The sequence below is a fragment of the Microtus pennsylvanicus genome, chromosome 1 (assembly GCF_037038515.1).
Source record: "Microtus pennsylvanicus isolate mMicPen1 chromosome 1, mMicPen1.hap1, whole genome shotgun sequence".
NCBI classification, from domain to species: Eukaryota; Metazoa; Chordata; class Mammalia; order Rodentia; family Cricetidae; genus Microtus; species Microtus pennsylvanicus.
The window spans coordinates 129,672,813-129,698,854 of record NC_134579.1 but is presented as its reverse complement, the minus strand read 5'-3'; the positions used below and the strand labels follow the sequence as shown (position 1 = coordinate 129,698,854).

Sequence of the window (26,042 nt, the reverse complement as noted above, 5' to 3'; positions counted from 1 at the left end):
GGCAACCTTTTCCTTCCTTCCTTGACAACTGCATTTCTCCATCTCTCGTGTTTCTAGCAGAAACTAGACTGGGAACCCTCCCCCACACATCAGCTGAGTGATCCTAAATGACAGTGGTGTTGGACAACTAGACATGTGACTCCCATCAGACCTGCAAGAGGGGCCTGCAAAACAGGAACCAGTCAGTCCAGCAGGCCCCGGGGATTAGGGTCACCATAGCCCCTTAATGCTTCAGTACTATGACAGGCATAGAAGACCAGTCCTATCAGTCTCTTGGAACTGCTTGACAGATGGATACATGTTCATTGCTGCTTCCTGTCCCACCCAGAGTCAATCAAATGACATGTGTGATTCTGGTGATTCAGTGCTGTGTTGTAATTAGGAACATTGGGTGTTTGGGGATTTTGTTTTGTCTTGGCTTATTTTGTTTTGTTTGAGATATTGTTGTTGCTTTTACTGTTTTTGTTAATAAAGAGAAAAGGTACTGTGATGTATTGTATTGTCCACTCTTTTTGTTTGTCTCCCTACTGGAAAAAAGATTTGGGACTGGGGATATGCCTCTGCTTCCCCTTGGGATCAAAGTTTCAAGATCATAGGTGGTTCTCAATAAATGCCTGTGACATGGATGAATGAACTGAATAGATGGATGAATAGATGTGTGTATCTCTCTCTCTCTCTCTCTCTCTCTCTCTCTCTCTGTGTGTGTGTGTGTGTGTCAATGATTGTGTATGTATGTGTGGAATGATTGATGAATGGGTGTGTGTTTATGAAGTATATATGTATTTGTCGGTGGATGGATAGATGTATGGATGAATGTTGAATTAATAGATAAGGGTATGAATTAAGATGTATGAGTACATGGATATATATCTGCATTGTATGTTTTATGGACAGATGTGTGTTTATATGGAATGATGGATTGGTAGACATATGTATGTGTGAATGGATAGATATGTGTGTATGAGTGGATGGATTGATGTGAATAGATGCATATGGATGCATATGGATGGATAGATGTATGTTTGAATAGATGGGTAGGTTATATTTGTATGGAAAGATGGATGGGTAGATAAATAGATGCGTGTATGTGTGGGTGGATGCATGTTATATATGTATTATATGATTATATATATATTTATAAATGGATAGATGGATAGATGTGTGTGTTGTATGGATGGATGGACAGATATAGGTATTGCATGTTTGATGAATGTATTATATGAATGGATGAAATGATGGATAGATGAGTAGATACATGCATATATATGTATGTATGAACATATGGATAGATGTATTTATGTTTGCACATATAAATGGGTGATCAGCAGATAGCTGAAGTTGTAGATGGCTGAGCAGACAGGTGTGCATGCTGTGGGAAGACAGACAGGTGAATATGCTGTGGACATATGCATCCATTCATTTATCCATATACATATTCATTTAAATACATACATAAAACACATCTCCCAACCCATATATATGTATCCATATATACATTATCCACACATACATGTATTCATCCATTCACCCATCCATCCATCAATTCATCATTCATCATTTTATGCAAACATACATCTATCTACCCATCCCCACAAACAAACATCTACCTGTCTATCTATCCATACATGCATACACACATACATACATACATATATAGCCATATATGCATCCATACATATATGGATTGATGTGGGTAAAAGGTGAATGAATCTTCTTCTATACTCATGTGCACTGATCCCAGTCTAAACACACGAATCCCTGACCATGAAACTCTGGATCATTCCCAAACCTTCATAGTTCAGAAAGTGCTTTTATTTTACTCACACCACATTGCATTAGGGTCATTTCTTTAGATCTGTGAGAGAAGGCTGACAAGAATTATCACCCTATTTATCAGCTACAAAAATTGAGATCAAAGACATTAAGACCTGGTCACAAAACTCTCAAGGAGGGAGTCAGGAGCACTATTCAGACACAAAAATACAGTGGAAGCCAGGAGGGGTGACACATGCCTATTTTCCCTTCAGTCAGGAGCCTGAGGCAGGAAGGCTAAGTGTGATTCCAGCCTGAGCTATTTCTAAAATGGAAAGATAGAGGAAGAGGAGGGGAGAAGAAGGAAGGAAAGGGAAGAGGTAAATGGGAAGGGAGAGAAGAATAAAGGGAAAATGCAGCATGTGGTTGAAGATGTTTATATCTAAACCCAGGAAGAGCAGTTTGGAACTGTGCAGGAAGTGCCCAGACTACGTAAGCACTAGAGGCCTTTCGTTGGGTCTTGGTGAAGCATACATGTATTGTGCATGCATTTCAGTGGAAGCCTCTAGACCACTCAGATGGCAAAAGTGTCCTGCCTGGAGTGGGCAAAGACTCTTGCTTTAATATTTCAATACTTTCTTATTTTTTTCTGCACGTGAGATGCAGCACAGTATTACATGTAAAGAGCAGCTGAATAGAAAAATGGGGTGGGTGGGGCGTGGGCAGCGTGATTATACTATTATGGTCTAGAACTTTTGTTCCTGGTTGTCTCATTTATCAAACTGAGCCAACAGTTTGCAATGTAGCAACAGGCAAACTCAGAAGAGACGGTACTTGCACAGGGCCTGTCTCCTCTGTCCCCTGCATGTCTGTGACCAGTGGCTCCTGGCTTGGAGATGAGAGTTGACACTTTTCCCAAGTGACTATCACTACAGAAGTTTCTGCACATGGCCTTCGCTGAGTCTCTTGGAAGCAAGTCTATAGGAGCAACTGTGATGTCAAAGACTGAAGACATCCTAGCTGCTAGGCCCCAGCTTCCCTAAGTCAGAGATGTCTCCCAACTCATGAGTCAGTGTCTTCTAGAGTGCTCAGAGTTCCACTAAGAATGATTTGTTCCAGATCACAGACAAAACTTGGTTGGCCAAACTGCCTCAGGCTAGACTAGTCTGGGCCTCCTCATCTGGAATTACAGTGCTGGTTTGTGTTCGGCAAGACCTTGTGCCTGTTCGAACAAGATCAGGCCGTTGGGCACACTGCTGAGTCCCTCAGACCAGAAGATACACACAAAGAACTTACCTCCCTGCCTTCCGAGACTAAGTGACAGATGATTGCTCACCCTTGACCAGGACGCTTAGCCTACCCCCTTCAGTTTCAGAGAATGCGGGGGGAGAGGGGAGGGAAGAAGGCTGAAAAAAAGGGAGGTGCCTGGAGATGAAGGAAAAGCCTATGAAAGGCTAGCATATCATCCGGGTACGGCATAGTTACTGTACCCACTGTCTCGCGGCAGCTTTGGCTGCCTGTCCTAGGCCCACATAAGGCTGAGGTAGTAATCAGTCAAGCATAGATCAGGGGAGGATTCACAGGGCCGTATCTTACTGTGCTGAACTAGCGGTTACTGGTGGAGCTGGGGCAGAGGCTGTCCCCGTCTCCAGCTGAGCCCACAAGTGACCCTCCAGGGTGCTGAGTGGTAGTTCAAAACCCATGGTCACCCAGGCAGTGACAGATTAACCCCGGAGGTGACATGACAGAACACAATGACGTGAAAAGAGTTTGTAGGGAAGAGGTGGGTGGACAGGGGTGGGGGAGAGAAACAGGAGAAGAAGGAGTGAGAATCATCAAACACATTCTATACACACACATGAAATTAGCAAAGATGTAAAACTAACAAACATTATATACGGAAAAAAGAATTTACCTCATTAACCCTAACACATGCTCACCTGTTCCCAAAGGGCCCCATATAAGTCCATCCTGTGCAAGTGAGGACACGGATAACAGATCATCCAACAAATGAGAAATCCTTTCCCTCTGCCCATCATTTGGGACTGGGGATATGCCTCTGCTTCCCCTTGGGATCAAAGTTTCAAGATCATAGGTGGTTCTCAATAAATGCCTGTGACATGGATGAATGAACTGAATAGATGGATGAATAGATGTGTGTATCTCTCTCTCTCTCTCTCTCTCTCTCTCTCTCTCTCTCTGTGTGTGTGTGTGTGTGTGTTTGTGTGTGTGTGTGTGTCAACGATTGTGTATGTATGTGTGGAATGATTGATGAATGGGTGTGTGTTTATGAAGTATATATGTATTTGTCGGTGGATGGATAGATGTATGGATGAATGTTGAATGAATAGATAGGGGTATGAATTAAGATGTCATCAGACTTCAGGATGCATTCTGGTCAAATGCGTGACGTTTAGAAGTATGTTTTATTTTGAATTGTGCCACTCAAAAATTTGTAACTACTCTTCTGCATGAGTCTATTAGGAATGATGTTCAAACCTGGCACCGTAGCACGTACCTCCATTCCCAGCATGCTGAAGTGAGCTGCCGGTTTGAGGCCAGCTTGGACTACATAGCTCACTATGTAGCTCACGCCTCTTCACAAAGCAGGAAACCAACTGTAGCCACAATCTCTTGTCTACGAATTTATTATAAGTTGAACTGCACAGGCACACAAAAGACACTTGGTGATCTGTCCAAAGTAATTAAAAGAGCTAAACACCCTGTATGAACGGCATCAACAGGAGCGTTCACACCAGATTTTATAGGCACTGGAATCCTATACATGCTGTAACAATGCAAGTGAAGGCCAGAGTCAATATTTCTACAATTACTTCTTTCGTTTCAAGTGAAAAAAGCAGGTTGTGGAAATATGTGGTGTTTGATCACTGTATGAAAATGTTTTTAAATGACAGGACTACATATATGTTACTACTATAGAATGTACTTATACCCAAGGGATTCTTTGCTGAGAATATGCTGCATTCGTTTCTAAGATGCAATTATTTCATTAAAAAGGAGATGTGAAAGAAGTCTATTGATAGGCAAAGGAGAGTTTAATTAAAACTAACAGTGAAAATGATAAAAGTGGCTCAAGAAAATGTCAATAAAAGACCTCATTTTGCACCAACAAAAACAAACTGTAAAATAAAGAAAATTGCACTTAAATTTCTTTAAAAAATCTTTTGAGAGCACACTTGACCACAAGAATGGTCCTAGGGGCTCTGATGAAGAATCTTTCATACATGACATTGACACAAATCTTTACTACGGGGCTGCAAAAGGGTGAGGGTGACCTTGCTCCAGGCTAGGCAGTGGGCAATTGAACAAGGCATTCCACCCTGGACAATATGATGACAGGGCCTGGCCCTGAGACACCCCAAATTCTAACCACCCTGAGATCAGCAAGCATTCCCTTCCAAACGCTCTGACATCTTCACTTTCTTTTCCTTCTTCTGCCCCAGGAAGCGGCCCCACCCTCTCCACCATCTCCAGTACCTTTCTGGACCCATCACCATGGGCACTCACAGTGTTCCAGAACATGGCACTCTATCAGAAACCTTTTCCTGTCCGTCCATCTCTGCTCTGACAGGAGCCATCCTGCCACCTTTGTCTTAGTTTTTGCCTTGTCTTGCTTTGGTTATTTTGAAATGAAGTCTCATTATATACCCCAGGCTGGTCTTGAACTTTCTATGTCTCCCAGGTTGAGCTGAACTGTACAATCTTCCTGCCTCAGCCTCCCAAGTATAAAAATTACAGGTATGAAACACAAGACTTAGACTTAGTTGTAAGTCTTCTCTCTCTCTCTCTCTCTCTCTCTCTCTCTCTCTCTCTCTCTCTCTCTCTCTCTCTCTCAGAATGAAGCCTGGACAGGGAGAAGATAACTGTCTCAAAAAACACACTTGAGGAGAGACATAGCTGGACTGGAGTTCACATTCATTCACTAAGCCTTGACTCAAGCACACACAGGCACTGATTTATTTACACCCATGCCCATGCCTCCCCAGTTCTTTACCAAATGGACCCATCCCACTATGAATCCATAGCCTGCAAGACATCGGACGCTCATCATTGCTTCCTGCGACATTGTAAAACATTCAATTGGCTCTATGATAGACTCCCAAAATCCTTGTATTTTCCCAAGTGAGAGCCATCTTCATGTATGACAGTGTGTTGGTTGGTGGCTGGCAGCCCCTAGGTACCTCTGAGAAGATGACTGGTCACCCAAAAGACCAATGCAGAACCAAGAAGGGTTGGGGCATTCCACCTCATCTCCCAAGCTCTAGAAATGGGTGAGTAAAGAGTTGGTTAATGATTTCTTCAATCATGCCTATATAATGAATTTCCATTAAAAAAATAGAATTAAGAGACTTCTTAACAGGCAAATGCATGGCAGATCCTGGAGGGCATGGTGCATGCAGAGGGCATGAAAGCTCTGCTTCCCTTTCCCATGCCTTCATCCATGACCGTTATAACATAACCTTTATAACACCCTTGTGACCATTCTAACACCTTCATGCTCTTGTATCTCTTCTGTTCCCAAGAGTGGCCCCACACTGTCTCTTGTCTCCTGCCTATCTCCGGACTTGGTGCTTTCCACGATCTGTGAGCCATTCTCAGAAAGCAATAAAAAACAAAGCAGGGGGTGAACTCCAATTTATAGTTGAAGATCCAACATGCAGGCAAACCAGTGTGGGGCACCTAGAGCCCTCGAGTGAGTGTTAGGACAATGTCTTAGGTGGACAGCATCAGAAATGAGTGGAACTGGAGGACACAGGCCTGAAGGCCCTGGGGACTGGCTGGTGGGGAGCCAGTGTCACATTGTTCCTGGTGACCAGAGGATATAGCATCCCTCGGTTAACTGCTCTGTAAGAGAACAGGAAAATCCTGGATTTCCCCCTCTGTATCGTCAGAACCATGGGCAGAATCTTGACTAGAACGCTGCCATGTGAAATAGCTGTTTGGCTGTGGGGAGAACGCAGTCCTGGAGGCTTCCTGGAGCTCAGCAGCAGCCAATGCTCACGGAGCACACACTTCATCTGTGGTGAAGACTAGAAGCCACAGTGTGTCCTTGGCAGTTGAGACCACCTAGCACACAAAGAAAGAATGGTGGCCCAGACTACTTCCAGCTCATTTGGGAGGATTATGACATCAAGGCCACTTTGGATCACGTAGCAAAACCTTGCCTCAAAATACAAAAGTGAAAAAGGCTTTTTAACTAGAGCAGAAAGGAGGATGCCTCTCTCAAAGGCCCCAGGGGATGAGTGTTGTTCTAGCTACATCTGCTTTTGTGATTCGCCAGCAGCTTGGATGTGGCCCTGGTTCAAGATAGAGATGACAGGCTCCCTATTCCCTGGATGTCTCTCTTCCTACTGCCAGCTTTTCAATGGCCCACCCCTTCTACCTCCCTAGGGGCCAATGGACTCTCCCTGAAACATGGATCACGGGTCTGTCTGAAGCCATTCTGAAGTTTTCCTTCTAAAGTAGAGAAAGAAGAATGAACCACAGAAGTCAGGAATTCACCAGAAAGTAGAAATTTATCCTCCCCGACTGCAAAATGCATGGATGTCAAAAACATCCAGCAGCCTTGGTCATTGCTTCCCTATGGCGGTGACAGGGAGGTGTCACTCAGCCAGAGGAGCATGAGCTGCTTCTCTGTCACATGGGGATGTCTTGACTCCTTACCCTGCTGACCAAGAACCGACTATTAAAGCCTTCTGTGGTGTGAGCTCCTTTGACCTGCAGGCCCAGGTGAGCAGTAAGCATGGACACGTAAGGAGATGGCCTCCTGCTCCTGGAAAAATGTGGTGTTATCTTGTTGGTGTGCCTTCTCTGGACCCCTTTCTATGTAAATCAATTCATTAGAAAAGGGCTGGGGTGTGTGGGAGGGGGGTGTTAGGGGTGTCAGTGCATCCTGGCTCTGCTCCCAAGCTTTCTGAGTAACCTCAGGCTGGTTGCATACCTTTCCTGATTACCAGTGTCTTCACGTTAAAAGGTGTTCATCCACCTTGGTACAGCTGTAAACATCCCAAATTCAATTTGGTGAGTTGGTTTATTGTGTTTTGTTTGCTTGTTTTTTTTGTTGCTTCTGATCAAGGAAGAGTTTATATTATGTCATAGCTAATTCATCTCCACATTGAGTCATCAAACACATGTACGATGACCAATCAGTGTCCATGATGAGAAAAAAGACACCAGTGGACTTTTGACATTGACACCATTCTCACCCAAAATAGTGGGCACTTCTGAAAAGCTCCTTTTAAGGATACCTTGTTATTTTAGTCTATATTTGTTTAAAAAAAGGGAAAGTTATTTTCTTATTATAAATACAATATGCTTTTATGATAAAAATAAATAAGATAGTACTCAAGTACATAGCAAATAGATTTGGGACACAAACTTCAAGATGTTTTCATGCATGTAGGTATAATATAAATGTATACATTTTGCAGAAATTAAATAGAAGATAGATAGATAGATAGATAGATAGATAGATAGATAGATGATAGATAGATAGATAGATAGATAGATAGATAGATAGATAGATAGATAGACAAACTGTTTGATAGATAGATACTACATAGTTCCAGGTTTATCCACAGACATCCACTTTATTGCCTTACTGTCTTGTTGATACACTCATCTCTGGATGTGTCATCTGTGGTTTTCCTTCCAGGACTGCATACAATAATATGAGGACCACTCTTAGACTTTGCTCTGTGCACATACTGAGTTGTTCAGTTGGCAACACTTTAAAGAGGTATGAGTGAAGCTTCTGACCACTCTCAGTCCCTCTAAAAGAGCTAATTTGCACATTTCGTGACCTGGGTTTTGTGAAATTTCCCTTGACCAATCCTGTCCTCACTCTTACTGCCCTCATCGGCACCAAGATGGGTTGGACTTTGTTGTTATTCACTTCAAAGTTAATTTTAAATTATGTGTTTAATACCCACAAAATAATATCTAAAATGTACAGCAAAATGAGAGCAGACATGCATTGGGTACATGAGTACCCTCCAACTAACTGAAGACATGCCACCGTACCACCGTACTTGGCTTCTGTTTGTATGTTTACAAAAGGTTCATAAAGTTGTGGGACATCTGTGTGATCCCTACATAATCTGTGGATTGAAGCACATAAGCTGGGAACTAGAGGATTAGATAATTCATGAAGGTACAAAATACTGCTGCTTGACCATCTACTCATGTATGCATCCAACTGTCACTCATCCATGCATCATTCATTCTCTCAGCATGCATTTATCCATCCACTAATATATCCAGTTACCCAGCCATGCATCCATCCAACTACTCATGCATCTATCAATACATACATACATACATACACCCAACCAGCTGTACATTCACCTACACATCCATCTATCCACTTTCCCACCAATGTATCCATCTACCCACCCAAGTATATATCCAGCCATCCATCTACTCATGCATTTACTCACCCATCCATGTATCTTTCCATCACCCACCCATCCATCCATCCATCCATCCATCCACCCATCCATCCATGCACTCACCATCCATACATTTTTCCATCATTAACATATGTCTATACACCCATACCTGTATCTAGCTACACACCCATGCATCCCTCTACCCATCCATACAACCATTCACTCATTCATCTATCTCACCCATGCATATATCCATCCATGCATTCACTTGCCCATTCATATGTCTTTCCATCATCCACACACGTGTCTATATACCCATACCTGTATCTGTCTGCCCATGCATGCATCCATCTTCCTTTACGTCCATTCATCCACTCCTCCGTCTACTCTCCCACACATTCATCCACTGACCCACCCACCCATGCATTCATCTACTACTGTGGGACGATGGTCTCATACCCTGTAAAAGATTTGTCACTGTATTGGTTTAATAAAATGCTCATTGGCCAGTAGCCAGGCAGAAAGTATAGGTGGGGCAACCAGAACAGGAGAATTCTGGAAAGAGAAAAGGTTCAGTATGCAGTCATCATCCAGATGCAGAGGAAGCAAGAGAATGCCTCACTGATAAAAAGGTCGCTAATACAGATAAGAATTGTGGATTAATGTAAGATACAAAAGTTAATTAATAAGAAGCCTGAGCTACTAGGCCAACCAGTTAATAATTTATGTAGACCTCTGTGTGTTTCTTTGGGACTGAATGGCTGTAGGACTGGGCAGGAGAGAAACCTCTGTCAACAGTTTACCTATTTGTTTATCTACTCATCCCTTCTTCCTTTCTTCCTTCCCTCCCTCCCTCCTTCCTTCCTTCCTTTCATTAATTTTCTCACAGGTACACTGAATGTCTCTACAAGGCCAGACCCTGTGTCAGAGTCTGAGACACAGGGATAATCAAAGGGGATGGAATCCCTGTTTTCCTGAAGCCCCCAGTCTAAAACATCTGCTAGACACTGACTGTACACTTAAGCCGCAGATGAGTGATGCCTGGCTGGCTATGCTTGTGCCTGTGTGTGCTCTAAAATACCATGCCCAAATGACATAGGAGCCCAGAGCAAAGGGACCCACCTGGACACCCTTTGCAGGCACAGTCATCTAATACTACTTCTGACTCCAGCTTCTAATCCCTTTGTGTTTGTCTGGGGGATGACAACAGATGTCTGGCTTCTCCCATCCACTGTGAAGATTTATTTAGTAGTATTATTTTTAAGCAGCTTTTCAAAGGCAGGATTAAGTTCTCTGAGGAGGACCCAGCAAGCAGCTTGCTCCCCAAATCCCAGGTCACAGTAGCCACATTCCAGGCAGAAAGTCCCTCCAACCTTCCATGCAGTACTGAAGCTGACTAAAAGGTTCATACCTGGCTCCCCCAAGTGTGACAGGGCTAAGGCTGACTCTGGATCATCTATTCCTTGAACTTTTTATGAGTAAGCTACTTAATTCCAAGATGAAGACATGGCACCCGTGAGCTTTCGGTATCACTGAGTCTGTTTCTTTGCAGAAGCAGGCTAACCTCCTGGAGAAAACAGCACTACTTATGTGCTATTTGTGGGCGCATGACTTGGGGTATGCATGGGGGTTTGGTTGTCCAGGTTCACAGTGTGGAACTAAATAGATATGTGCCACATTGGCAGGCATTACACCCCATAAGAGGAACTGCACAGAGGCAAGATCTTGATCAGTCTTAGCCCGCATTTCATCTCCACCAACTGATAAGGTGCAGGGCAGAGATGACACTTGGCAAATGTTTGTTCACAGAAAGAAAGATGTCAAGTATCAAATCCTCAAGCAGATGTTAATTTTCACCAGTTGTCTTGCTCTCATTCCTGCAACAGGATGACTAAGGAAAACTTTACCACTGCCTCAGGTTTTCTTGTTGCCAGGAGATAAAAGGAGCAGGTCTATCAATGCAGGAGTCCTCTGTAGGTTGAACTTTGACCTCAGCCTGGACTGGGAAGTCAGTGCTGAGATCCTGGAACCAATGACTTTTCTGCTAGAAAATGTCATCAACAGAACCCATAAAGTTCTTGGTCAATGCACAAGGAAAACAACCAACAGAAATGTACAAAGAACAATGGACCTTTCTTAGCGGGCCCACACTCAGCTCTCAGTAGGACAATGTAAAAGTCAAGGGTGTGGCGCCTGGTGTTCACAACAGAGCCTCTTCCCAGCAACACTGTCAAAGTCAAGAGCATGCCCAGATGTTAAGGAACAGAAGCTGGCTCCGAATGGGTGCACAGCTCGGCACTCAACCCCCTTGTCATGGTCTGATTTATCTTCTAGGTGCGAGGTAGGTCGTGTCCCCCCTGCGAGCTTCCAGGTGTCAGGTGGCTAGTGTTCTCTCCCTCATTACGCATAACCAATGCGTGTTCAGTATGTGAAAGGTGACAACATCAGGGGAGAACCAGAATATGTTCCTAGAATGCTGAGGAACCACGAGGTGAGGGATGCATTCATGGACCACTTGGCCTGCTCAGGAGCCTGGGGTGCTGGTCTTGTCTGTCTCCTTGGCCTCAGGACAGCCCTCTGATGACATTCCTGTTGCAGCTCTCAGACACTGAGGTAAGTGAACAGCTGGGAACATGTGGGACCAGAAAACAAGCCTAAAGTCACAACTTTCCTTTCAGTGCCTCGGTGAAAACGGTTGCATCGTGAACACAGCTCACGGATGCTGTGGCCAGAATTCAATCCAGATCAGCTGGTCATCACTGAAAGCAGCAAACTGGAGGGGCAGTGCCATCCAAGTCCTTTGAAATTAAAGTCTCAAATGTCAGGTATGAAACTACAGAATTTGGAGTTTGCCCTGCTGAGTCTGCTCTTGCTTTGGTCCATTATTTCTTCACTTTGCCCCCATTCCTCCCTTTCTGAATGGTAACGCATATTCTCTACCATTGTGTGCTTGAAGTATATAATTTACTTCCTTATATTAAAGGGGTTACAATTAAGAGATTTCCTTGAGTCTCAGATGAGATTTTTAACTTTGAACCAATGCTGAGACTGTGAAAGATCATGAGGACTTTTAAGTAGGACTAAATGGATTTTTGCATTATGATATGGCTACAAGTCTACGGGGGTCTGGGAGTAGAATGCAATGTGGTAGCTTCAATAATAAACAGCCCCATAAGCCCTGGTATTTGATAGTTGGTCCCTAGCTCTTGGAGCTGTTTGGGAAGGTTTGGGGGTGCAGCCTGGAGGTACTGGAGGTAGGTTTTGAAAGCTTAAAGCTTGCAGTTTTCTCCCTTTGCTTGGTGCTTGCAGCTCCAGATGTGAACTCCCAGCTCCTGCCATCGTGCCTGTCACTTGTTGTCATGCCTCCCGCACCATGATGAACGCTTTCGTCCCTAGAACTGTAAACTTGGACGTCGTCTTAGTCATGGGACTTTGTTACACAGCAGAAAAGGAACTGAGACAAAACACCATGGCTTTGGGAGAAGTCAAAATATGAAATCCCTCTTAGTCCAAAAATGGCTTGTGAACAGAGCAAAGGGCTGCCCGGCAAGCAGGAAAAAGCCTGGCCCCTCAGCACTCCCACCATCCTGCTGCGCCTCAAGCTAACATCCACTGGGAGACTCATTACCATCTGTGTGTTCAGAAGAGGACCTAGGTTTCGTGCTTGTCTTATGAAGAGCTATGAACAGCACACATCTAAAAAGCTGGCACCCTCTATTTGCCGGGTGCTGTAGGGCAGGCAAAGGCTGGCTGAGGGAATAAGGGATGAGAGGAACAAGGGATGGAGGGAGAAAGAGGGAATGGATATTTTTCTGGAAAAGTTGACTAGTCAACAAAGGGACAAACCATGGCTTGTCTTTAAGTTTAATCATAAAACATACTCATTCATGTTTATTTGCCTGTATGTGTGTATGTCTTTGTGCATGTTTGCAATGTGGGCATGGGTGCTAAAGAGGGTAGAAGAAAGTGTCAGACCCTCTGCAGCTGGAGTTATGACAGGTTGTGAGCCACCCAGTGGGAGTGGTGGGAGCTGAACCAACTCCGTCCTCCGGAAGAGCAGTAAGGGTTCTTAGCTACGGAGCCGTCCCTCGAGCTCAGAACATACCCTTCGTAAATTAGAACTTCAATTAGAGTTTTGTTGTCTTATTAGAATAAACCCTCAAAAGCAATATTCCAGTTGGGGGAGGTCACCATCTACGTGCACCCATCCCCAGACACGGCAGAGTGAGCAATCTCCCATGGGAAGACATGGTCTGACAGGATGGAGAAGTAGTTACACCTCGTTCTCCCTCCCTGCTGCCTTCCCATTTGTTCGGCTTTAATTTAGCCATAACTACTCAGAACATTAAAAAAAAAGTTGAATTTCCAGGTTTCTGAAATGTCAGACAGTGGTGGCTCTTAGGTATGGTCTCCTGGGAACTGAATCATGTGACTGGTAGATGGGAGGGTCCCGGGGGTGTCCAGGTCCCTGCCCACTTATCCTCATATGAACACTTGTAACCGTGCTTTCCTTTGTTGTCAAGATGGGGACGGTCACAATTATTGGAAGCTCCTGTAATCAGGCAGGGGGAGCCCCAACAGCCAGTGGACACTGAGGTCCTTGGGCTTCCTAAAGGCCCAACCACAGAGCTCCAGCTTATGGCGTTCAGAGTCCTCCAGGTCAGGACTATGTGCACATCAAACACAGTAGCTGTGCTATAGGTGACTCACTCTGAACACACTCTTGTGCGGCTCGTGGGATGATTGATTTAGAATTCAGGGCATCAACCACCTGGGCGCACACAGCTACCAAGCATGAGAACTGGGGTTTGGTTGCAGTATCTGACGCCTGCATAAAATCCCTTAACTACATGTTACATCCTGTGTGTGCCACAGAGCAGGACTTTTCTGAGGATCACCCCTGTGCTTTGGATGTTGAACGTCCCCTTCAAGCCCATGTGTTAAAGACTTTCTCTCCAGGGTGGGACTATTGAGAAACAGTAGAAACCCGAAGAGGGGCTGATGGGAAGAAGTTAAGTCATCAGGGCATGGGCATGTCCTTGGGAAAGGACTGTGGGTGTCCACCCATCCTTCCCCCCCCTCCACTCAGGATCTGAGCTTTCAGTTGACTTAGACATGTGTTTGTACCATGGTGTGCCAGCCTCTCTCGGCAGAATAGAGCTGATACGAGGACCACTCTTTGGGCCCCAAATGCAGTGAGCCGAGAAAGCCTTTTCTTGTGTCAGTGCGGACCTCACTAGAGCAATCACCTATATAGGCTGTCACCTTCACCCCATCAATTCGTAAACATAACTGCCAGCTCAGTGCCATTGGATCCATTGTCTAGGATGGGACACTCGTGCTATTTAAGCCTATGTCATCTGTATGTTTTCAAAGCCCGCAGAACCCTATCATAGCAACTGACAAAGTCCTGTGTGATGATGTCAGCATGGAAAGAGAGGACCTAAAAAGGGCAGCAAATTGGCCTTCTTCTCAGACTGTAGCAAAGAGGTCAGTGGGGCCATGAACCTTGAACTCTGAGACGCAGCTGTAACACTTTGGTGGCTAATGTGCCCCTAGTGGTCCAGGAATGGGGGACTGCCGCGACTAAATACCCATGCTGATCAGCTAAGCAAATTTAACATATTAAGAAATCATAAAGAGGCCAGGTGTAGTAGTGCATGCCTTTAACCCCAGTACTCAGGAGGCAGAGGCAGGGAGGAGGGTTTATGTGAGTTTGAGGCCAGCCTGGTCTACATAGAGATTACTATAAACCTCAGAGGGATTGGAAAGATGGCTCTGCAGTTAAGAGTGCTTGCTGATCTTCTAGAGACCCCTAGTTCAGTTGACAGCACCCAAGCCTAAATGTAGGATCTGATGCTCTCTTTTAGCCTTCAAGTACTTACACACACACACACACACACACACACACACACACACACACACTAAAAATTCAGAAGGAAAGGAAAGACACCAAAGAAAAGTTCCACCCAGCTCTAGAGAGTTAAGCTCTTGAATGGTCACCTTCTGAATTGCAAGCAGAAATGGCCCCAGAATGCAATGGGGTTTCCCAGGAGGCCAAGCCAAGTGGATGGAGAGAAGACCACTCACTCACAGGCTTCTTCTACAAAGGATTTTTTGTTTTGTTTTTTGTTGTTCCCAGCTAAGAAACACCATAGCATATGGCAGCTGCTTCATCTCGCAGCCTCGCATAACCTATGTGGCCACCAGACCCAAAAAGAAAAAGGGAAAAAAAAAAGCAAGTTTCCTTAAATATTGTGTGGCCCACCACTTTGTGAAGCCTCTTTTCCTCCCTCAGAACACTGCTACTTTTTTTTTCTTTTTGCAGCTTTAGAAAAATAGATAATTACTTCAGTTAATTTCAGCAAAACAGTTCAAACTCATCAGGGCTGAACAAGTATAATTTAATGCTCCTTCTGACTTATTGTTGTGACTAGATGCGGATTGATGATTAAAGTGGTAAACACTAGCATTTCTGAGAAATGGCTGACTCGGCTGCCAGCGTGTCACAGGGAGACACCTGCCCCCATGGCTGTGCCGCGATTGTGACTGCGCTCCAGGCTGTCAACAAAGAATATAAGTATTTGACAAGGTGTTATCTAATTGTGTTTTTAAAAGCCACGATACATACATCTTTTAATGTGTCACTTGAAGCAGCCAGAGAGTTTCTTTTATTACAAAGTACAAAGGAAAAATGAATAGCTTGCATTTTCTTGTTCTCTCTCTCTCTCTCTCTCTCTCTCTCTCTCTCTCTCTCTCTCTCCCTTTCTATCCTCTCCCCCCCTGTCTATCTCTCTCTCTTTTTTTCTCCTTTTCCTTTCCAGGCTCTGCCCTTTTGCCGTCATTCTTTGGAATATATTGTGCTTCTTAGTCAAATAGGCTTTTATTTAAATGGTTGCCTAAAATAGCTCCGCAGCATTAGGTCTGTAAGAAGGAGGAGCAGTGTGTCCCGCAGATGATCTCTGCTTTGGTCCTGAGAGGAAATAGCTCATGGTCACAGAAGGGCACAAAGCCCTCTGGGATGCTTTGAGCCCTGGAGCAGGGAATGGGATGGGGTGGGCATCCTGTGGAGATGGCCCCTTTTTCTCTTCATCCCACCGTCCCTTTTAATGGGGTCTCATTTTGTCCTTCTTTATCTCCTGAGCCTCAGGTGACTGCTCTTTACTGACCACACCTCATTCAGAGGATCGTGCTCACTGTGAAGAGATGGCTGTTCTCCCCCAAGAAATTTGGAGACAGGGATGTGGGGAGGACAATGAAGAGTGTGTGTAGGACCCTGAATATGCCCCACCAGCATCTGGTAAGCCAACGATGCCCTGCAGACTGAGAATTCTGAAAGAACCATCTAGAAAACCACTGAGAAACTGCAGAGGGTACCTGACCTAGGAGGAACAAATAACAACAGTGCATCTTAGAATGCAGGATGTCACCACTATCCCCAACCCCCCAGGGGTGGAGGGTGATGCAGCCGAGCCCAGTCCCTCCTCTACCTACGAAGAAACTGAGGTCAGAGGTTAATTCACAGAGGAGTAAGCACAGAAGCCAGACAGACCAAACTCTCCTGATGGACTGGTCCTTTGCCATGGAGTCTAGGGGCTCTGGTTTCCTGACTACCACCCTCTGGGAACTACATCAAGGCTGTGCCCTGGGATGCTCTAACCAAGCAGAAAGCATTTTGTGGGGTGTAGCCTCATCCTGGAGGATCAACAGGCCACCAGTAATGCTGCACATATGTGTAAGCCATTTCTGGAGTGCAACGTGGAGTGTCAAGGTAAGAGGATTCCTGGAAGCAGTTAGGGAATGCTTGCAGTTTCATGTCTCAACCCTATCCCCAGCCCTCCTCCTCTGCTCCTCTGAGGCATGCCAGCTCCAAGACTGGCTTTGGTTTCACTGAGCTGAATATGAATTCTGAGGTATGGTGTCTCTTTTGGGGGGGTCAGGATTTTAAAAAGTGGAGAAGGGGGAGAAGGCCAGGCTAGCTCAATGTCTCCTTCAAGGAAAGCAGGATCACCAAGCCAGAAAGCCCTGAGTGTACCCCTGCTCTCTCCAGCAGGCTCCACTGGCATCCTGGGGACAGAGGTCTAATGATCTGGTCAAATCAGCCATTTAATCCGTCATAGTCAATGTCATGCGGAGAGTCCAGCAATTTGCTACTGGTTATGCAAAAAAAAAAAAAAAAGACAGCAGCCAGTGAGGGAGGAAGGGAAGAAGGAAGGGGGCAGGCAGGGGTGAGCCTGAGAAAGCTCATATCTCATATCCTATCTCCAGCCATCATCCTGCAGGCAGCCCCTGAGATCAGCAGATAAAGGCCCCACTTTTTGCAGCTGTCCCCAGTGCAGAGCACCTGGCTGTTGGTCAGACATCACAGATGCTGGTAGCATGGGAACGAAAAGGCATGGGCACAGCAGCTGTCTAGCATAGGCATAATGGCACATAGTGACTGCCCTTCCCAGGAAACAGAACAGTGTAGCACCATTAAGACAACTTGGATATTTGATGCTTTCTACAAAATTTGCCTCACCTTAGTACCATGGCTTCATTCTGTCTGACTGTTTGGAAACATTTGGTTTTAGCAATAGAAAGTCATTTAACACTGAGCAGAGGGGACAGGGATAAAACTGACTGGTTCTTCTCCAAGGATACTTGATGATCCCATTAAGTCCAGGCACTTCTTCTGCCTCTTCTTTCTGTCCTCGCCTCCTCTTCCTCTCTCTCCTCCTCCACCTCTTTCGAAATCCCCTGCCTTCCTCTTCTCTTCCTTCCTAGAGTCTGGGTTGTTTGAACTCGGGAAGCTTCAATCTATCTAATTATGTCATTCCTTCCAAATCATCAGAGGACCAAGCAGATGGGAAGACCTTGGCTCTCAAGACCAAAGTGACTGACCAAAGGTCTTTGAGAGCTGGGAGAAGATCGGGGAGAGGACCTGATATGAAGCAGGAGGATGCAGCACAGAGGAGGGGAGAGCTGCAGGATGAGGGGATGGAAGAACACACTGGTCAGCTCCTGCCCCCAGTAGAGCTGTGATGAGCACCATGGCCTCTCACTAGAGATGCAGTACCTTGTACCCACTTGAGGTCTCATGGTTTTGAAGCAGTGTCTCATCCCTGAGCCAACGGTTGCTGTTACGAACACCCAGAGTATTTGCACAAAAGGATCTTTTACAACAGGTTTAATGAGGGCTCTGTTCCAGCACCACGGAAAGGAGGTTGAACTTGACAATGGCTTCTAAATGGCACAAGGTGGAAACCATCAGCAAATAATAAACGCGCTGCAGGCTTTATACCTGTTTATTTCACACTTTCTTTAATATACCAATTATTCATGTAACACCTAACTGAGAAATGTGTTATATCCAGCAATCACTTGTACGAATTCAGCAAACGGTAACACGGTGGATATGTCCATCCTCCGATCATTTATCATTCTTCTATAACCATGAACTTGGTGGTAAATGGGGGGGTAAGAGTTGATTTACTCTTTGAGTTTAGAAAAAAAAAAAGAAAGAACCAAAAGGTATTTGTGATTATGAGACATTTGCTTTCTATTTCCACAGCCAGTTAGGACTCACAAACATGAAAATCCATTACGGAGGGGACTGTAAAGTGTGACCGCGTCTTGTTCAGTCAATTAGTGAACCAAGCCTGAGCATGGTGCTTATCTGAAAATCAGCGTCCTTCCTCTGACGAGGTAAAAAGATATTCGAAGAGGGGGCTGGGGTCACAGGAAACCGTCTTAGTCTGTTTCCTGTTGCAATGACAAGCGCTGTGACTGAAAGCAGCTTGAAGGAGGCAAGGGTTTATTTCAGCTTACACTTCCAGGTCACAGTCGGTCACTGAGGGAAGTCCAGACAGGAGATGAAGCAGAAACCAGGAAGCTGCTGAGCAGCTTGCCCCTGGCTGGTTTGTATAGGCTTTATTATTTCTTAATATTTATCTATTGTTTTATTTTATGCATACAAGTATTTTGCTACATATATAATACACACACACACACACACACACACACATACATACACCGTACATGCCCAAAGAGACCAGATGAGGGAATCAGATAATCTGGAACTGGAATTACAGAGAGTTGTGACCTGCCATGTAGGTGCTGGGAACCAAATCTGTGTCCTCTGCAAGGTCAGTCAGTGCTGTTAGTGGCTGCGCCATCTTTCCAAGCCCTCAGCTATCTCTCTCATACAGCCCAGACTCACCTAATCACAGATGGTGTCAGCCATAGTGTGCTGGACCATCCCCACAGGGGTCATCAATTAAAAGGACAATCTCTCACAGACATGGCCTCCTCTCAGGTGACTTTAGGGTGCACAAGTCGACAATGACAATAAACCAGCACAGAAGCCTTGATCCAGCTACACACGCTTGATATACAGCTGCCTCCCTACTCACCCTATTTCCATGCCACATCCTAAAAGTGGGTCCGGCAAAGAAATTGTTTAAATATGCAGGAAGTAGATAAATGGAAAATGTCCCGGACACCGGGTATCCCTTGATTTAAACAGCCTCTCTGTGTTCCACTGTTAGAAATCCTTGGTGCCACCCTGATACCTTTATGCACCACCAATGGATAATTTATCCCAAAAGGGATGCTATTTTTGCTTTGCAAGAATTTGATGCATAGTGACTTGTGCATGGCAATTACCCTGCACATCTGTATTCTGATTATGATATTTAGTGCAAGGGTCATGAATAATAATATTTCTAAATATGCTTATTGCCATCTATAAATAAAGGTTATCACACTGGAGAAGGTTTTGTTTTGGAGTGGCAGAACAAGGCAGGTTAGTTGCAAGACAATAGAGCTTTAATTTTAATATGAAAATAAATACTTAAATTTATAAATATTCAAATGATTTCTGAGGTGCTGGATGCATCCGTAGCTGCTCAGTGAGTGAGCCCTAAGCTCTGGAAAGTTTTCCAAGAAAGTTTTCCAAGGCCACTTTATTACCTTGGAAAAGATCCTCTCAAGGGTGGAGCCCTGCTCTGAGGGAGGTGTTTCTTGTGTGTTGTAATAAAATGACTTTGATCAAAAGCCCTCTGTACACTATTTTCTCTTCTCAAATGCCTGTCCAAGGCGTCTGTGATTCAGACGCAGGCATCAGTGAGGCACAGTAGAGCAGGTAGTTGAGAGAGGACATGGGAGAAAGACAGTAGCAGCATTCTTCACGAGGGCAGGCAGCGAGGGCATGTCAGCAATGGGAGCCCCTGCGCTAGGAAGGGCCTCGGTTGCTTTGGATCTAAATTCTTCTCCACCAATGAGCGAATGCCGTTTGTCTTTGCCTCTGTCAGGCTCTTTGGAATCTTTTCATCCAGCTGTCAGAGACCCATCTATCTGGGAAGCACTCCTTATCCATGCACACCAGGAACCGAGTAACTCAGGACACACTCCTTATCCATGCACACCAGGAACCGAGTAACTCAGGACACACTCCTTATCCATGCACACCAGGAACCGAGTAACTCAGGACACACTCCTTATCCATGCACACCAGGAACCGAGTAACTCAGGACACACTCCTTATCCATGCACACCAGGGACCGAGTAACTCAGGACACACTCCTTATCCATGCACACCAGGAACCGAGTAACTCAGGACACACTCCTTATCCATGCACACCAGGGACCGAGTAACTCAGGACACACTCCTTATCCATGCACACCAGGGACCGAGTAACTCAGGACACACTCCTTATCCATGCACACCAGGGACCGAGTAACTCAGGACACACTCCTTATCCATGCACACCAGGGACCGAGTAACTCAGGACACACTCCTTATCCATGCACACCAGGGACCGAGTAACTCAGGACACACTCCTTATCCATGCACACCAGGGACCGAGTAACTCAGGACACACTCCTTATCCATGCACACCAGGGACCGAGTAACTCAGGACACACTCCTTATCCATGCACACCAGGGACCGAGTAACTCAGGACACACTCCTTATCCATGCACACCAGGGACCGAGTAACTCAGGACACACTCCTTATCCATGCACACCAGGGACCGAGTAACTCAGGACACACTCCTTATCCATGCACACCAGGGACCGAGTAACTCAGGACACACTCCTTATCCATGCACACCAGGGACCGAGTAACTCAGGACACACTCCTTATCCATGCACACCAGGGACCGAATAACTCAGGACACACCTGAAGCCCTTGGCTTTTCCCTGCTTTCCAAATAAAACCAGTTTTTAGCAGCCACTCTTCCCAATGGGTAGTCTCCCCTCAGTTGGATGTCAAAGAAATGCTCTTGATAAGTCAGCAATAGAAAATGGTTTCTTACAAACACCAGGAGTATCTGCGTGCAGGCCCTGGAGTGGGGGTTGCTGCAGGGTAGAGGGTTTGAGCCCAGCCTGCTGGAATACAAATCTAAGCCCTGTCTGGGGAGGAAAAGAAAAGGAAGGGAAGAGAATATGGGTAAGGAAGGGGAAGTGGGAAGACAAATTGGAGAATTAAGGTTTTCTGACGGACCTAAGTTCTCGCTCTGCAGCTTGGAGAGTAGCCCAGGAAAAGGGTTATCAGGAGACACTGATCAGTATACAGACAAGACTGTGAGACCCCTGTCTCAAGCCCTCCTGAGGCTGAGCTGTTCAGGAAAAGGACGTGCATCTCCAGCCATCTATACCAATGCACAGGAGAGCACAACACAAGCTGATGATGCATGCCTGGGCAGAGGGGTTAAAATCCTCCATGGGATTCTGTTTCTCAAGACAGTACCAAAGCAAAGAAAAATCATCAGATCCTCCCGAAGCCACGATGTCAGGCCCAGGCTCCAAGGGCCAAGAAAACCAAGACATAGCATGTTCCCACTCTCTCCTTTGCCCCAGACACCAGGCCTCCCATATCCAGGGCCCTCAGGGAGAACAACCTTGGCAATGAGGCCACCATGTGCGTCCTTTGACCACACATCAGTCGGAATGAGGAGATGGGAGTATTCTGCTATCTATGGAGGGCATGGAGGCCCAGGTATGCCAGATAAAGGAGCCTGTGAAGAGTTCACATCAAGGCTGCCCAGGTCTGGTGGACAGAGGAGGAGACTGTCTCGAGTCTCTCAAGCTGAATTTCCTTACCTCTGGACCCAGTTCTCAGGTCTCAGAGATTTTTGGACATATTCACAGATACTCCCCCATTCCACCACAACATCTGCCCTCAGAAAACTCCCAGAAAGGCTAGCTTTGGCTAAACCTTCTACTGCAGAATTTCCAAATTATGCTAGTAAGCTATTCTGCTTCCTTCATGATGTTCCTGTGACTCTGGAAATCAACTGTCCCTCCCTCCCTCTCTTCCTCCCTCCCTCCCTCCCTCCTCCATCCTTCCCTCCGTTCTTCCCTCCCTTCCTCCTTTCCTTCGCCTGTACTGTGAATGAAACTCGGGACTGCACACATGTAGGCAGGTGTTGCTCTACATCTGAGCTGTGTTCTCAGCATCTCGCTGATTCTAGACAAGCGCTGTCTCACTAAACTATGACCCCATCACCGTCCCCCACACCGCGCTTTCTTTTCTGAGGCAAGTTCTCACTAACACACAAGCTGGCCTTGAATGTACTCTGCAGTCCAGTCAGACCTGGAATATGTGATCCTCCTGCCTCAGCCCCAAGAAGCTCAGGATTGCGGCCCTGTGCTGTGCCTGACCTAACCATGTTCTCACCATCACTGGCGCCGCTATTCCCTCCCCCTTAGAAACACGCGCGCCCTTATTACTTTTTACGAAATTTATTCTGAAAGAAAGCTTTATATCAGAACCATAAGTGGAAACCCAGTGCTACTTGACATAATTAGAAAACAGTCACAGCAACGAAACAATGAAACAGAAAAGTGTTATTAAATTCCAGCTGGAGTCAAGCGCCTGAAAAGGCTCCAGGCCTAAGACCTTCTCCCTCTAGGTTAAAAATTGTGATTAGCAGACGGTGGAGAGGTGTTAAGACAGAGAGGCGCTGGGCTGCTGTTTTCTTTGGTGTTTTAATCAGAAAAAAAAGAAGAGGAGGAGAGAAAAGAATGGAGAGAGAGAGCTGTATTTCCCAAGACAGATAGTGGCTTCCAGTGGCAGCGAGTAGCTGGTACCCCCACGGGAAAGCTGCTCTCTCTCCTGTGACCCCAGACCTCATATACTCTTGCTGCCTCCTTGGGCTGAACCCTTCTATGGATCTTTAAGACACCTCGATCCTCTGGAAGATCAACGAGACCAGGACACCGGCTTCTTCCAGGCGGTCGTGATGACACACTGAAGAGAACCCTGCCTAGAGGCTGCATCTGGCATGTCACTGCACAGTGAGTGATGCCCGGGTGCGGGAACCAGAACTCCCTGCTTGTTCTGCTTAAGGGCTTGCTCTCCGCCTGAACGGCCCCCAACCGCTGTACCACATGAGCCGGTAAAGATCGCAGGCTAAGCAATTTGACCTCCAACCCAGCAGGTGCAACTGTGATTCAAGGCACAGCTGCTGCTGGAGGGAGCTCCCAGGGAAGCCACGTGTTGCAATTGGATGAAGATTGAATGCACTTTGCAGCTGGGGCCTAGGAGAGTGAGCTGGGACTCCCACAGGAAGAAGCTGGGTACCACGAGTAGAAGAGCCGCCTGTGGTGAGGTCACGCAGGCACCCACCTAGGGTGGTAAGTTACAATTAGAGAACCAGCTTCAACTTAACCTCATGATCCTCAGGCCTGGTGCGGCTTCAGGCTGCAAGGTTCTTGGGGAACAAGCTGGTGAAGAGAGCTGAGCTGGAGCTATCCTATACAATTTGATCCCTGCAGACATGAGCTTAGTAATTCTTTCAGGGGATGCAACCTAAAGGGTACCAAGTTGAAAACCAATAGCACAATCAACAATCAAGGGTGTGAGTAACAGGATGTGGGAGATGCTTCCCAGGACAGTGAAGAAGTCCTTTCTTATCACCTTGTGCCTGCTATGGCTACTGAGCCCGGAAACTGAGGCCAGGCATCCCTGGAGGTGAGCGCCTGAGGAGCCACACAGGGAGTGGAGAAGAAGCCACTTGTCATAACTGAAAGGCCTGGAGAATGGGGGTGGGGTGGGTGGGTAGGAGGCACCCACAGATCCTGACTGCGCTGGGAAAATGCATCCCATCGCTTGTTAACTATTAATGTCATTTAAACTCTTCTGAGAATAGATCTAACACTGGGTTGCTTTGAAGGCTCGATACGTCTTGTAATCCATAGATTATTGAAGTTAATTTCTCTGCTGAGATCCTGCTATCAGGAGAAATTGCATGCATACTCAAAAGTTGGAAAGAAAAAAAAAAGAAAGAAAGATTTTAAATTGGATTTCTGTTACGCCTCTGTCCAGAAAACTAGGGCTGATAGAAATGGATGGATGCTTCAGGATTAGCAAGGGGGCAAAAACTAAAAGCAAAAACATACCCTCTGCCCCTTCCGCTCTTTTCTCAAGCCTGGGTGTAGAAGCAAGCACCTGCAATCTTAGCATACAGGAGACAGAGGAAGAAGAGTCAGGAGTTCGAGGTCTATGTGAGACCCTACCTCACAAAGTCAAGGCCTATGAGTGTGGGTTGATGGTAGAACTCTTGCCTACAAAACAAGACCTAAATTTGATTACCAGCTCCACAAAACCTTTCCCAAGACACACGTGGCCCAGACCCGTGGTTTGCAGACGGTGTGCCCTTCGCTAGCTGCAAGCTTGCCCTGTTGTTGTGGGAGAGCCCCACATAGGATAAGATACAGTAGGCAATAACACTGTGCAGATTTATATCACGGTGAATCATTTTTTCCATACCTTAAATTAATTTTAATTGAATCTCATCCGTGTGACTTTCATTTACTTTTAAATGAGTTTCAGTTGTAAAGTTAGAGTGCAGGTGACTCTGGGAGTTGACAGGTTTTAGTGTTTTGATCATAGATTATTATATAATGTTGACAAATGTCCCTTGGACTATAATACTGCATATGAAATGCCGAGGAGACACCCAGGGTCCTCTTCATCCACACAGTATTTTACAGGGAGGAGAAACGCAGGCCAGCTGTGTTCAAATAGAATTGATTTCCAGAAGGCACAGTTGTTTCTTGGGGGACTGCAAATAACTCACCAGTTTATGACTGTCCTCTAGAAGGTGGCTGGCCAGGAGAGCTTTTCTACAGGTGATACTTAGTCCTTGAAATGGTGCCAAGTGACAGGAAGAGAAAGCATGGGAACTGGGTGGTTTCTTGGATTGATAATCAAAAGCGATTTGCTGTCTATTTGGGTTTGTTTTTCTGTGATGCTGGGCATTGAACCCAGGTCCTCCTGCCTGCAGAATAAGCATTGTCAGTATTGAGTCACACCTTGAGCTAGCTGTAGCCTCTCAAAGGTGTGTGGGGAAGGAGGTTTTTTCCCCAGTTATTCTTCTCAGCCATGTCTGTGCAGTTGGTTCTGAATTTCAATTTCAGTCCTGAAACGTCAGAGTCAGGAGCTTGGAAAGTCCTGTGTGACCACGAGTACGCTACAGGATGTGAGGTGAGGGGTCCTCTCCTTCCATGCCCTACCAAATCCCAGCTGTGGAGGGCCCAACTTCCCTTCCCATCTCTATAGACGAGCAGCCTCCCTACCTGACAGAATCTTTTGCACCCCGGGACAGAACCGAGCCAAGTAGGGCATGGTCAAGTTGACTGAACTTGAGCACAATGCTGGGTCAGTGCATTCATTTGAGTCTTGTTTCTCCCTCGGAACAACCTTGTTATGTAGCATTTAACTCAGTCTTGAAAAGATTTTTAACAATTGCCCCAAGGCATGTTGCTATTATTACAAGACATGTCCAGGAATGCTGGACTCCAAGCTAACTAAATTCAAGACCCACAAAGACACAAGCATGTTGAGGGTGTGGGATCTTGTCCTGCTGACTACTATGAGGGAGCCCAG

At 45.8% G+C, this 26,042-nt stretch overlaps 1 protein-coding gene and 1 long non-coding RNA gene across 5 annotated transcripts in view; one reads left to right on the top strand and one right to left on the bottom strand.

Annotated features, from left to right (window-relative positions):
- Znf536 (zinc finger protein 536) overlaps positions 1-26,042 on the bottom strand; it is a 454,511-nt gene that overhangs the window by 96,217 nt on the left and 332,252 nt on the right. The gene's annotated exons all lie outside the window — the stretch shown is intronic.
- LOC142841100 (uncharacterized) lies at positions 11,857-18,437 on the top strand. Of its 2 annotated transcripts, none has more exons than XR_012909020.1 (3): positions 11,857-11,989; positions 16,315-16,935; positions 17,931-18,437. It is a non-coding gene; the product is annotated as an uncharacterized LOC142841100 (long non-coding RNA). The 2 variants fall into 2 exon arrangements; XR_012909019.1 differs by having other exon boundaries at positions 15,602-16,935.